The sequence below is a fragment of the Herpailurus yagouaroundi genome, unplaced genomic scaffold (genome assembly GCF_014898765.1).
Source record: "Herpailurus yagouaroundi ecotype Mexico unplaced genomic scaffold, PumYag 185, whole genome shotgun sequence".
In the NCBI taxonomy this organism is placed as follows: Eukaryota; Metazoa; Chordata; class Mammalia; order Carnivora; family Felidae; genus Herpailurus; species Herpailurus yagouaroundi.
Window position 1 is genome coordinate 981,293 of NW_024412416.1, and position 13,848 is coordinate 995,140.

At 50.1% G+C, this 13,848-nt stretch overlaps 1 protein-coding gene and 1 long non-coding RNA gene across 2 annotated transcripts in view; one reads left to right on the plus strand and one right to left on the minus strand.

Moving 5' to 3' along the window:
• Positions 1 to 622: 622 nt before the first annotated feature.
• The window catches only part of ANKRD34C (ankyrin repeat domain 34C), a 25,401-nt gene continuing 12,175 nt past the window's right edge, over positions 623 to 13,848 (plus strand). Inside the window, exon 1 of the mRNA XM_040493449.1 lies at positions 623 to 637. The gene's annotated coding sequence lies outside the window, so the exon portion shown is untranslated. The remainder of the gene's footprint in view (positions 638 to 13,848) is intronic.
• Positions 12,588 to 13,848, minus strand: part of LOC121042267 (uncharacterized) — a 2,577-nt gene continuing 1,316 nt past the window's right edge. The window contains exons 2-4 of the long non-coding RNA XR_005796057.1: positions 13,462 to 13,597; positions 12,935 to 13,148; positions 12,588 to 12,862 (exon numbers count right to left, since the gene is read on the minus strand). This is a non-coding gene — a long non-coding RNA (uncharacterized LOC121042267). The remainder of the gene's footprint in view (positions 12,863 to 12,934; positions 13,149 to 13,461; positions 13,598 to 13,848) is intronic.

The following is a 13,848-nucleotide window of genomic DNA, read 5'->3' on the forward strand; positions in this document are numbered from 1 at the left end:
GGCTGGGAGCGAGCGGTCGGGAGATTTAATTCAAGCTACGTTCCTCTTGCCTTTGTTTCTGTCATTATGTTGACTTTATTGTTTAATTTTTTAAAGTTTATTAATTTGGGAGGGGCGAGAGAGGGGGTGGGGTGACAATGGGGTGGATGGGTAGAGGGGAGGCAGGGAGAACCAGGCATGAGCAAGGAAAGAGTGACAGCTGTCCCGTGTGTGGGCGGGAGGTCTGAGCACACCCGGGGCCGGACACTGCAGGAGACAAGGGAGGGTGAGTAGAGGCCTGGAGACAAGAGGGTCAGGCCTCCCCCGGTGAGCTGGCGTCTGGGGAGGGAAGCGGCAGGCACGGGTCCCGGCCGTGGGGGTCTCAGTTAGGGTCCTTGGAGCCTCCGTTTTAGAAGTTGGGCCTCGTGTGGCCAAGCTTGACGAACCCTGAGCCCTTCCCTCCCTTTCCCAGGTGAGTGAGCGATGGGGCTGTCTCTGTGCCTCGGGCCTCAGCCTCCTGCCCCCAAGCCTGCTGAGCCTGCTTCTGGAAGAGGGGCCTCACCAGCCGGGTGCGGTACAGACAGCATCCGCCGTGTCAGGACTCGGGTTTTCCAGAGCCCCTGCATCAGAATGGCCTGGGACACTGCTTGTTAAAAGGGTAGGTCTGGGCCCCGCAAGGGGTACGCAGAGTCAGGATGTTTGTGCAAACTGACGTTCTCAGTAAGCTGGCCGCGTCGTTCCCACGCATATCAGAATTTGAGCATCGCTCCAAGGGCGGTCCCCGCACCAGGATCGCCCAGCAACTTGGTAGAAATGCGGGCCTCAGGCCTCGTGTCCACCTCCTGAATCTGGAACTCTGGGGGCGGGCCCCACGCTGGGTCTCGACCAGCTTGCAGGGGATTCGGATGTGCGCTCAAGGGTCGGGACCACGAGGTCAAGGCAAAGGTCCTCGACCTCAGCTGCACGTTAGAAAAATCCCGAGGAGCTTACAGTGTTCCCAGTGCTCCCAGAGCCCCTGGTTTAGTTGGTCTGAGGAGGAGTCCGGGCCACCATGAGCTCCTCAGGTGATCTGAACGCGTAGCCCTCGATGGTGGTTAACCGGGGGCCCTTTTGCATCCGTGGGACACTTGGTGGAGCCCGGAGACATTCCTGGTTGTCAGCCTGGGGAGGGGTGCCGCTGGCATCCAGTGGGGGGAGGCCAGGGATGCTGCTGGGCGTCCTACAGTGTAAGCGATGGCCCCCTGCCACACCCTCCTCCCCCCACCCTGCATGGCTCCCCCCTCGTCCGCCAAGCCTTTGCTCAAACGTCACCTCACTGGGAAGTAAACAGCCCTCTAAGCAGCACTCCCGACCTCTTTCACTTTGCTAAAAAAATTACAGAGTATCCGTGACCTTTTAGCATAACACATACTTTGTTTTGTTTTATTTTTATTTTATTAAAAAAATATTTTTAATGATTATTATTTTTGAGAGAGAGCCAGAGCTCGAGCAGGGGAGGGGCAGAGAGAGAGAGAGGGAGACGCAGAATCCAGAACAGGCTCCGGGCTCTGAGCTGTCAGCACAGAGACCCACGCGGGGCTCGAACCTACAAACTGTGAGATCGCGACTTGAGCTGAAGTCGACGCTGAACTGACTGAGCCCCCAGGCGTTCCCCACTTTGTTTTCTATCTGTGTCACCTCTGACCACTTCGCTAGGCTTCACGAGGGCATCGAGTTTTGTTTCTTCATTGTTTCCCTAGTGACAATGTCTGGCATGTAATAAGCCCACAATAAGTACTTGCTGAATGAATGAATGAATGAATGAATGAATGAACAAATATAGAATTCTGCAATATAGAATTGCACCTGCAGGGGCTGACTCAATTGGTGGAGCGACTCTTCCTCTCCCGGTTGTGAGTTCGGGCCCCATGTTGGGTATAGACATGACCTAGAACTAAAATCCTTACAAATAAATAAATAAAAATAAAATTGCACCCGCAGTGTAATTGCAGTTTGATTAGAAAAAAAAAAGAGTATGAAATATTTACCGTTTTATTTTCTAAAAACTGTGACATGACAGGCGTTTGCATATTTGGCGATACTTTTCTTTTCCTCCCCTTGTCCCTGAAAGAATATTCTGGGGGCGCCTGGGTGGCTCAGTGGGTTGAGCGTCCGACTCTTTTTTTTTTTTAACGTTTATTTATTTTGAGAGAGCGAGCGGGAGCAAGGCAGAGAGGGTCCCAAGCAGGCTCTACACTGTCAGCACAGAGCCTGATGCGCGGCTTGAGCTCCAGCACCGTGAGACCACGTCCTGAGCCAAAGTCGGACGCTTAACCAACTGAGCATCCCCTCCCGGCCCCAGGAGCCCCAGGAGCTCCAAGCGTCTGACTCGATTTCGGCCCAGGTCATGATCTCACGTTTTGTGGGTTCGAGCTCCGTGTGGGGCTCTGTGTTGACAGTGGGGGGTGGGGGGAGAGAACGTGCCGTCACCGTTTGCTGGCTCCTTCCCCTCCCCCAGCCCGGACTCTCCCTGGGGACACTGGGCAAAGGGGCAGAAAGTGAAGGGTGAGCTACCAGGTGGGGCTCGAGCCCAAATGTGCTGGCGGGAAGGGGACGGAGGCCTCCGAGGAGGAAGACAGACTTGGAGACGGCTTGTGGGGTTGGCAGAGCGCTGGCGGTGGCTGGGAGGGCGACCGAGAGGGCTTTGGGGCGGCTGCAGGTGCTGGGGTCCAGAGGCCGTGGACGGGAAGGGAACGTTTAGGAAGCGCTTCTGTGGATTAGAAATTGGATGTCTTTTGATTCTCTTTGAGCATCTCCAGTGGAGACCTCGGGTGCTTTTGATGACTCGCGGAAAGTGATTTTTTCACGACACATAACTGGGCTGCGACTGCACCGCGTGGGCCCCTGGCTTTTGCGGGAAAGAAATACATGGTGATGCGACAGGTGGTTTGTTGAAGGTGGCGGTTCGTGTGAGGTTTGAAATTTAGGGTGTTCCTGTACTTTTTCACATTTCTTGACTATAAATGTGTCCCTTTTATAACGAAGACACACAGGCTCTGACGGTTTTGTGTCCCTTTGTCCTTTGAAGAGTCTCTGTGTGGCAGGCAGTAGCTGCGGGGGGCCACCGTCCTCGCCTGTCTGGCCGCAGCCCCGGGGCCGGGGCCGGAGCGCGGCCTGGCTGCGGTGACCTTGCTCGGCCCCTCTTCTGACCCCCACGCGACTCCCCCTCGGGCCGCTCTGCTCTGTGCTCGCCTCGGCAGCCGGCTGCTTTGGGTCGCATCCCCGGTCTTGGCTCCGGGGGCTTCGGACCGGATCACCCCTGGTGTCCTCCGGATGGGGGTTTGGTTCCTGGCTATACCCATGGGCCTCGCCTTACAGAATTCCATCGTGCTGCTGAGCTGAGGCTGGTTTTCCAGGTCGTAGGAGATGTGGCTTCTGGCTGCCGGCCCACGGTGACCAGTGGCCCTGCTTCGACCGGGACTGAGAGGGTTCTTGTGTGGGACCCAGGCCTTTTCAGTGCTGAAACCGAGAGTCCCTGACAAATTGGGACGAGCTGGTCCCTGCTGCCCCCCCGGGCACCGGTGGACTTGACCGCCATTGTCTCAGTCCGCTCCTGGCACGTAGCCGTGAGGACGAGGGTGCTGTCTCCACAATGGGGGGGGAGGGGGGGGCATGCCCCTTCCTCTCCTGGAGCAGGGCGGGAACCGGATGAGAACGCAGGGACGTCCCTCCACATCTGTCAGTGTGGAGGGAGTGAGAAAGGACGGGCTCTGGAGGGTCCTCTGCTCGGGGGCGCCTCCCCCCCTGGCCAGTGCGCACGGCGCTCCCGGGGTCCTCGAGCCAGAGCTGCGTCTCCACAATATGCTGGCCGGGCCGCGTCCTGGAACTTGGCACGTGTGAAGGTCCTCGGGGGGGGGGGGGGGGGGGGGGGGGGGAGGGTTTTCAGACAAAGAACCGCAAGACGCTCACAGGACCCGAAGCACGCGCTGACAGCTCCTAACTAGGTTAGCGAAACAAGGCCGCGCCTCGCCGGGAACCGCCACCACCGCTCTATTTTGGGCATTTCAGAGGAACACTGGCGATCATGGCTTATCCCGGATAGAGCGGCTCTTTGGGGACATTCATTTTTGCTGAAATATTTGCTGAGTGTTTGTTGTATCAAGCACCTCCAATCTGAGAAGGTGAAAACAGTTTCTGCAGGAGCCTTCGGAACAGGGTGGGGAGGAAGCGGATGGTGACCCTGTCTCCGCGAGGACGCCTTCCGCGCGGTCTGCACAGACGCAGGCGATGGGGGGGGGGGGGGGGGGGGGGGGCGGGGCCGGGCACAGACCCAGCGCTGTGGGCTCCCTGCCCCTGCTGCTTCCCATAGTCCACTTTCCCCGAAGGGCAGGATTGGGCGAGCACGGCAGCAGGGACCGCGGACCCGCTCACTAGCAGCCTCCCCACCGGAGCCCCCACCCTGCACGCACCCCTTGCAGCCAGCCTCGCCCTGCCCCTAGAGGAGGGAGCACCAACAAGGGTGCTGGGACGTCCACGGTGACGGTGACATTCTGGCTGGGGCGTCCTGGAGGAGACGTGGTGTGCCTCACCCGGCCTCCACGTTCCGCCAGCTGGAGAGGCTTTGAAAGCATCTCCGTGCTCAGGCCCCCCTCCCCCCCCCCCCGCCCCCCCCGGGGGCGCCCCCCCCCCACCCAGGTAACTCAGCGGGCGTCCCACCTGCCTGTGCTTCGGGCCGCCTGCCCTGGAGACGCTCCTCTCCTGAGTCAGCAGGCCTGGAAGTGGCCTGGGATTCTGCGTTGCTAACAATCCCAGGCGATGCTGCGGCTGCTGGAACCACAGAGAGCAGGATGTCGTAGAGAGAACGCGCTGGGCCCGTCGCGGGGAGCCGGAGGGTGGCTTTGGTGGCCACAGCCTCTGGGCCTGGGTGACGCGAAGGCCGGCTTCTCCATCCACGCAGAATGTCAGTTGGGCAAGGTGTCTGCCTCTTCCAGCCCAGCAGGGCCACGGCTCCGGGGGTGCGGATGGCAGGCGCTGGAGTCCCCTGCCTGCTCACAGGGGCGGGTCGTTTCCCAGAACTTTGAGAGCCTTTGTTGGACGTAACCATGACAAAAAGTAATATATACACTTACAATTACATTCTATTAAAAGCAAAGGTAATAGATACTCAGAATTCCTCCCTTCCTAATTATTTGACGCATTCCACTGCCGTCTGTGCTCCCGTGGCTCCCTGGATCTGCTGTGTCTGCACGGTGGGAACGGCATGGTGTGCCTCTGTCCCCAGTTCCGCATCATGACAGCCTGTTGGCAGCTTGGAATCGGACATTCTGGAAGCATCTGCACAATCGAATTGGCAGGTGTAACAACCCGGGGCTTGACTTACTGCTTTACTGATTGCCCACACTATCAGTGTTTCATTCCGGAAACATGCTTGTAATCCAAAGCACTCGTATATCAAAGCGAATTTCCCCATAAGAAATAATGGAAACTCGGGTGAATGGTTCCACAACCCAAAAATATTCATATAAAAACGATTACAATACTGTCATCTAGTACAAAATAATAAAGAAAATACAAAATATAAAGAAAAACAAATTAACCAGCACTTACCTTCGAAAACCTTCGTGGCTGGTGTGAGGGAGACGAGAGAGAGGAGGGTCACTGTGGAGGACGACTTTCACCATCACTAGCGGATGTTGACTACAGTGCAGTATTACTAAACTCTTGTCATAGACTATATCGAATATAACTGGCAATAAGGCAGCAGAGGAAAGGGTCTGTATCAGCAGGCAGCCTGACCTGGAATGAGCAAAGCGTTCCTAAGCTCATTCTTGGATGCAAAAGCAAAGGACTGCCCACAGGTGCTTGGAAGTGACAAAAAATACACGAGTGCCAGTTACGGGCACCTTCCAGTCTGCTGAAAAATCACGGATTTCTGCCAAACACCACGGCCTGAGACCGAGCATCCGAGCATGGGACACAATCACCCACAATCCCACAGTGAGAGAGAGAGAGAGAGAGAGAGAAGAACCATTCGCTCAGTTGTGATCATGTGACATTCGGCATCACGTCCTACTCGTATTGCAAGACATCGCTCGTTTATCAAGTTAAAATGTATTAGAAATGTTTGCTCGTCTTGCGGAACCCTCACAGAACAATTCCTCACAATCCAAGGTTTCTCTGTATATCAATGAGAAGAGTTATAATAACGCAGATCAGACTTAAAGTTAGTGTGGAAACGGAAACAGGTTTTGAGTGTCACGAATGTAATTTGTATGGGGTGAGAGACAGTTTAACAGTAGATCACATATCTGGTGGTACGACAGTAAATTTTGGAAGGAAGGAGTTGGTGGAAGGGGACAAAAGTCCATTTGTGAGATCGTGCTTGAACTGCATTTGTAGACTGACTGGGGATATAAGAGTTTGTTAAAAATCAATGAAACCGGGGTGCCTGGGTGGCTCAGTCGGTTGGGCATCCGACTTCAGCTCAGGTCATGATCTCACAGTCTGTGAGTCTGATCCCACGTCAGGCCCTGTGCTGACGGCTCAGAGCCTGGAGCCTGCTTCGGATTCTGTGTCTCCCTCTCTCTCTGCCCCTCCCCCGCTTATGTTCTGAATCTCCCGTTGTCAAAAATGAATAAATGTTAAAAAAAATTTTTTTTAAATCAATGAAACCATTCTATGAAAATCGATTGTACAGAATTTACAGAACATATTGTGTATTTGATTCTTATATGTAAGTAGTGTATTACATGTCATTTATATCAAGTTTAGAATAAACTTTTGTAGGTGTGTGTGTGTGTGTGTGTGTATGCACATACGTACACAAATACACATGTATATATCGTTACTCATACACAAATCCACAAGTCCTCACTGGGTACCAACTTACATCAATATGACTGCTTTCCATAGGCTGGTGCTCAGAGTTTTGAGGGGTTTCAGGGGAGTCTTACTGCTTAGGAAGCCAAGTGCCATGATGGTTTCCCATGATGGTTGCTTTGAAATATAATGTCCCTTCTAAGAGGCCTAATTCCCTCACCAGAATGGGTAATCCAGCCAATTGCTAAGTGTTTCCATGCTTATAGCACAGACTTGAAGAAATAAAAACCAACCAACCAACCAACCAGGAGTTATTTCCAGAAAACACCTCTTGTTCTCCTAGGAACCTCATCCAAGGGGAAAAGCTGTGAGTGTTGCGGGAAGAGAGTCATCAATGAACAGACTCAGGTGACTGAACTCAGAAAGCTTATGTTGAGTTTGTGTAGACGGGCTTGTTCTCGGGCCACCATAACAAAACGCTGTAGTTCATGTGTCTCAAACAACAAACGTTTATGTCTCATAGATCAGGAGTCTGGGAAGTCTAAGACCAAGGTGCCAACTGATCGGGTGCCTGGTGAGGGCTCCTTACCTTCCCTCAGTGTTGGGATATGGTGGAGAGAGAGGAAGCAAGCTCCCTCTGTCTCTTCTTATCAGCGCACGAACCCATCATGAGGGCCCCCCCATGACCTCATCTAACCCTAACTGCCTCCCAAAGGCCCACCTCCAAGTACCATCCATCACATGGATGTTAGGCCTCAACACAGGAATACTGGGAGGCCGGGGGTGGGGTGGGGTGGACACGCAACTCAGCCCATCAGCCCATTGCATAGAGTGAGGCCGGAGGCTCACAGGCCTCTCTGTAGGTCTGCAGTGTGGTTCCACGCCAGACCGCGGTCTTAAAAAAGAACATGAGACTTTTCACTGGAAATATAGACCTCCCAGTTTATTTTCAGCAAAAAGAAGATTGTTCAGTAGTGTTGTTACAAGTGGAAACAAACCACTATTTGATGAAAAATGTAGACTTTAGTCTCTAAGGTGATTTTAAGGTTGATCGGAAAGAGCAAATCTGTGGTAAAATTCAGGAAGTTTGGAAAGGACGTTTAAGGGGAAATCCATACCATTACATCCGAAACTGTAAACTGCTGACAGTGAGAATGAGGTGGTACACGGAGGAGCAGGTGGGTCGACAGAATAGCACAGAATGGGACGCTCACGAATAAAGTCGAGTTTTCGTGACATTCGAAAGCGGTGGGGAGAAGAGAGATTTCTTCACTGGGGTAGCGAGTCTGTGACCGGGAGCATGGTTCATCTCAATGCACTGAACAAACGACAGACTAGAAGGAGCAAACATCTGACTCTAAACCCCAAACCCCAAACCCCAAACCCCAGAGCCTCAGGAGGAACCTGGATCTTTCATAGTCTTGAGGCCGGGGCACTGTAAGTGTGGCGTCTGGAAGGCGAGAGTTTTATTTATTTTTTTTTTTAAATTTTATTTTTTTTCAACGTTTATTTATTTTTGGGACAGAGAGAGACAGAGCATGAACAGGGGAGGGGCAGAGAGAGAGGAAGACACAGAATCGGAAACAGGCTCCAGGCTCTGAGCCATCAGCCCAGAGCCCGACGCGGGGCTCGAACTCCCGGGCCGCGAGATCGTGACCTGGCTGAAGTCGGACGCTTAACCGACTGCGCCACCCAGGCGCCCCAGGAAGGCGAGAGTTTTAAAGGAAAATAAAGAAAGATTTAGACAATTTAAAAATTAAAAACTTACGACAAAACCAACACATAAAACTAAAACACAAAACACTGGAAAATATTTGTAATATGTATGACAGATTAAGAACATAAATACAAAATATGGAGAAAGGTTAAAAAATTTAGAAGTCAGAAAAATGGGAAAGGATATTGATGTTATCTAGACCCCATGAGGGGGTAAGACAATGGTTAGTATCGTGTTCTGTTGGTGAGAGTATAAATTTTTATCATCTTTCTGGAGGATTGTCTAGAAATACTTATTAATGTGTTTATTCTTTTCCCCACATTCACTCAGCAATTTCTTTTGTAGATATTTACTCCTAGAGGATAGCTGGGCAAACGTATTATAGTTGTTTATCACGATGAAAACTTAGACATAACTTAGAATGTGCATCTCCTGTAGATGGGTTAAATAAATTAGAATATATTTATACAATGGACTCATTGAAACCTATTATGTGTGTTACAGTCATTAACAGAAAAACAGTTTCATTATAGAGTATACTATTAAAAGTACGGCAGGACACCATCTGCATGAGATTTTTATATACATTTATTAAACAGAATTTCTGGAAAGATGTTCCCCAAAATGTTAACAATGGTTAACTCTGCAAAGAAGAATTTCAAGTGATTTTCTATTTTCTTCGTACTTTTCTATCTTCTTTAAAAGTTCTAATTGTATTAAAGTGTCGTATTTTTCAAAAAGTGATTTTCGTTTTGAAGACAAAAAAGAGGGGGATTGACAAAGTTGTACCTGGAAGATACTTTGTATCCTTGAATAAAGTCAATTGTATGCAAAGAAGAGTAAGACAGAATTAACTATGAATTCAACTCCAAAAGCTAAGAAAACAAACAGCAAGAGAAACAGGAAAACAAGGGTAGGGAATTAATAGGAATGAAAGTAAAACATAGTGAATTGAAACTAGAAAAATACTACAATTAACAAATGTCAAAGATCTGTCTTTGGAAGAAAAACAATGAAATAGGTAAGCCCTGGTCGGGTCTCACCAAGAAAAAAGAGAAAGGAAGCCCCACAGAGCCAACACTGGGAATGCCAGAGAGTATGATCACGGACAAAGAGAAACGCTTACAAGCACGCCTCTCAAACTGGCAAATGTTTTTAAAAAATAGTATTAGTGTAGGACTCCGAAATCTGACTTTGGGGTATTTATCCAAAGGAAATAATCACAAGATAGGTACATAGAGAGATCGATCGATATATAGATGGAAGGGAGACATCAGAGACAGAGAGAGAGAGACAGAGACAGAGAGGCAAAGAGAAAGACAAGAGACAGAGAGAAGGCAAAGAGGTAGAGGGAGACATGAGAGAGACAGAGAGAGGCAAGGAGACAAAGACAAAGAGAGACACAGATAGAGACAGAGACAGAGAGGCAGAGACAGAGACAGAGAGAGAGACAGGAAAAGAGGGAGAGGGAGGGGAATATATAACCCATTATGAACTCCCATGAATAACTGATGAATAATAGTGCTCATTTCTGGATAGGGAAATTATGAACAATTTTATTTACTTTATGTCCACTTTCTAACCAACTGTGAATCACCAACACACCAAGAGAAAATTTAGAAGGTATAAATGAGCAATTGACAGAAAAATAGGCAATAAACACTTCTTTAAAATTCAGCCATGACTAGTAATAAAAGAAATACAAACGAGAACAATGACCTAATACATTTTTATTTTTTTAAATTTTTTTCTTTTCAATGTTTTATTTTTATTTTTGGGACAGAGAGAGACAGAGCATGAATGGGGGAGGGGCAGAGAGAGAGGGAGACACAGAATCGGAAACAGGCTCCAGGCTCTGAGCCATCAGCCCAGAGCCCGACGCGGGGCTCGAACTCGCGGACCGCGAGATCGTGACCTGGCTGAAGTCGGACGCTTAACCGACTGCGCCACCCAGGCGCCCCATATATGTCCCATTTCTAATAGATTCAAGGAGAACCTGGCTGTGCGATGTACTTCTGGGCAAGGTTTGCCCTTCAGATAAGAGGAAAGATGTGATTGCCTCCGCTCCTTCCCAGTGGTCTGTCTGGGATGTGGATGTTATGGCTTGAGCTGACGGCAGCCTTCCGGAAAACTCCAGGGGGATGCCACAGGCATCCACTGCTGGCCCTGGGAGTTTTGAACCTCTGAACCATCATCAGCAGTGGCCCACCTTCAGACATGCGGTTGTGTAAGGAGATCAGTCCCTCTTTGTTTGAGACGGGCTTTCTGATACTTGCTGCAAAAAGCATATCTGCTTTACATGTGCAATAGACGCATTTGAAAGAAACTATTTTTGTTAACATTAAAGGTGGGCTAAAAGGACTGGAAGAACATGTCCATATCTTATCTGTATTTTCTAGGCAATACCGATAACACACTTACAATAACAATCTAGTCAAAGTTATTTAAAAATGTGTCATAGCCTGGAACACATCCAGTCCCACGACACTGACCTCAAGAGACCTAGTAGACCTGGAATTGATTTGCTGTGTGATCTTGGGAAAACGCCTCATGGCTCTAGAACATAGCCTCCAAATCTGGGTACAGACAATGAATCAGAGGACTTAAGGCTCCTTGCTTACAGCTCCAGCCAAGCAGCTGAGTATTGACCTCTGAGCCTGTCTTCCCTACGGACAATGACTGACCAAAAGTGTACTCTGTGCAGGGAACCCGTTCAGGCTGGGAAATAAACACTGTCCCTGCCCTGGCTTGGAACGGAGGGTATACTCATGGGCACAGAGAAGACGCTGGTGATTACTAGACACAGGATGGGGTGGGGAGCAAAACGGGAGAAGGCTAAAAAGTACAAACTCCCAGCTACAAAATAAGTCATGGGGATGTGATGTATCACATGGGGACTATGGTTAGTAATAGGTCCTATATTATTACTTGAAGCTATTTTTTTACTGTTTGTTTTTGAGGGAGCGCAAGCAGAGGAGGGGAAGAGAAGGGGTGACAGAGGATCTTCAGTGGGCTCTGTGCTGACAGGCTGATAGCAGCGAGCCCGGTGTGGGGCTTGAACTCATGAACCATGAGATCGTGACCTGAGCCAAAGTCAGACGCTCAACCAACTGAGCCACCCAGGCACCCCCATATATTTGAAAGTTGCTAAGAGAGTAGATCTTAGACGTTTTCATCACCAGAAAAAAACTGTAACTATGTAACGTGATGGACGTTCATCAGATTACCGTGGTGATCATTTTGCAAGATGTACATACAAATACTGAATCATGACGTTGTGTATCTGAAACTAATACGTTATGTGTCAATTATCTCTGAAAACAAACAGAAAAACAAAAACAGTGCGTGGGAAGCATGGCACCAAGGATCACTTTCTAATGTTCTTTGTGGCGTCAGAATACCGTCTGACGTGATTCTCCTCTGTTAAGAGTGGAGCAAACCCTCCCCTAAGCCTCCCAACCAAAGCCCTAATTCTGCAGCACGTTCTAGCACCTTCTTGCTAAGATGCCCAGTGCGTCCTGTCCAGCTATACACCTGCAAGTGTGTTCCTGGAGGTCTCAGGCTAGGAGGCATTGCCAACAGTGGGGATTCTTTTCTGCTACTACTAGTAAGGATTATTTTTTGAAAATTGTTATTGTTGTTGTTAATCAAGTGGGTCTAGCACGTAGGGTGCATCCCTGGCAAAGGGGCGGAGACTCCACCAGAAGGCGGATTTGGAAGAGCATGCAAAACGTTTGCCTCGTGTCCTTTTGTGTGAACTGGGGGTCATCGAACAGCGGACCACTGATTCTCACACACACGCACACACACACACGCCCAGAGACATGCTGACAAATCCAGATTTTTAGAAGGGCCCTCCACGAAGGCAGGGAACTTGTCTTTCTTGTTCACAGCTCAGTCTCCAGCATGTACCAAAAATAAAATAAAATAAAATGAAGTAAAATAAAATAAAAAATAAAGTAAAATGAAATAAAATAAAAAATAACAAAATAAAATAATGACATCATAAAAATAAAAAGATAAAATGCAGATTTGGTCGCACGGCCCAAACTCGATACGTTTTTCTTGAATAATAAGTGAATTCAAGCACCCCGAAAGTCTTTCTAACAGCTTACTTTGAATACTACTGGATCAGGTAGACAAACAGCGAAGACAGAGAGAGCGCCGACTGTCTACCAGGCAGAGCACGGGACATTTTACGTGTGTGAGCTGCCCCTCCTCCCTGGCCTGATGAAGCAGACCCTTTCTTTTCTTCCTTTTTCTTGTCGAGTACAGTTGACACATGTTAAATGCATTCGTTTCAAGTGCAGCACAGTGATTCGGCCACTTGATAGGTGCCGCCATGGTCACCACAAACGCGGCTTCCATCTACAGTAGATACTATTATTAATTCAGTTTTCTGGAGGTGGAAACTGAGGTGCAGACCGGTTAGTGACTCACCAGAGATCCACGGCAGGCAAGTGGTTGGGTTGGGATTTCAGTCCATGCGGTCCGACGCCGGCGTTGGCTCAGCTTCCCCAATCCCGTCCTGCCTCGCGGTACAAAGTACAGGTGTAGAGGGTAGTGATAGGTCATGAACTTCACGGGTGTATTCGCATGCGTGTATCCAAAAGCACGCATTGTTTCCTTCAGCTGAACAGTCGTTCATTGTTTCCTGCAAGGAGTAGGAGGAACAATGCTTCCTGGGTCTATCGGTCCTGTAACAGGCCGCAAAATGGAACTTAGGCAGATCCCGTGATTCAACCACAACAAAGTAAGCACCGAAACTACTAGGGGGAAAGGCAACCATGTCGGAATGGAAAGGGGGTGGAAGGACACGTTTGGAAGAGATGAAAAATTACAAGGTGGTGACAGGTGTAGCTGTGAGAGTCTGCCGTTGTGAACGAGGTGGGCAATTTTGTAGGAAAATGTCAATGACTACGATTGACCCAAGGAGGAGGGGGGCCTTTCCTGTAGGAAACACTCACCCCACGCGTGCTTGTTTTCACCCAGACATGGGGGGCGGGCCTCCGCGAAGCCGGGGCGCGGGCCGCTCACCTTGCAGATACGATGCCGCGTGCTTTGAGTCCTGGGCAGCCGGAGCAGGTGCGCTCAGGGACGGGGCTGGGATGGATACAGACCCTCGAGCCCACCCCCCCTCCCCTGAGTCTTACCGCCACAGCCCCCCTCTTCCCTTCTTCTCCCGCCCACGCTGTGGGCGGAAGTCCTGGACCCCAGGGCGTTTGAGGAAGGAAGCCCGAGGAAGGCAGAACAGCGTGGACAGCAGAGGAGACCCAGGCTCACGTCCCTCCCGGGGTCCGGCACGTGCGGCGTCAGGCTTGCGGCGCGCGCGCGCCCCTCGACCGGCCCCGGGG